Below are 667 nucleotides of genomic sequence, written 5' to 3' on the forward strand. Positions count from 1 at the left end.
TATGGGGAATTACACTCCCCGGGATCCCAACTTTGGATGCAAATGATGCTCTTGGGCTTTAAGTCAGAACAAGCCACACTAATCAACAGGATCATCAAGCCCGCCTCCCACTGAGCCCGTAAGAAATTATAAGGCCTAGATAGATCAATCAATATAGGCATGAAAGACGCGTTTTCTTACTTGGTACCAACCACAATTGGACAAATCTGAGTGGGAGCCTGAGATAGATTGGGAATTTGTTGATCCAATTCCTCAAAACTCCGCCGATCATTAAAAGCAAAGACAAAAATCACTCCCGTCGAGTTCTCCTGGCACACCTGTAATCCAACCATGAAATAACCTTTTCTCTTCCTCTCCGGTCCAACCCAATTGAGGGCGTATTATGCTCTATGCTCACCGGTTGAATGTGGCTGTATTTCTTGCTGGCTGTCTCACCGGCGTCCCACAATGACAAATGGAACAAGACCAATTGAGTTTGAATCTTGGTGGGCCAAAACACGTTGGTCACCTTGATCCCGGGTGTCTCGCCCAAGTGAGAGGTCCAATGAGCCTGTCCCAAGAGAAACGAGACTAGGCTGCTCTTGCCAATCCCGGCCTTCCCACTTAAAAAGAGCTTGTAATGAACCACTTGAACGGTGGGAGGCAAGATCGGTCGTTCCAGGTAACC

This window comes from Tigriopus californicus, chromosome 4, assembly GCF_007210705.1.
Source record: "Tigriopus californicus strain San Diego chromosome 4, Tcal_SD_v2.1, whole genome shotgun sequence".
Lineage (NCBI taxonomy): Eukaryota > Metazoa > Arthropoda > Copepoda > Harpacticoida > Harpacticidae > Tigriopus > Tigriopus californicus.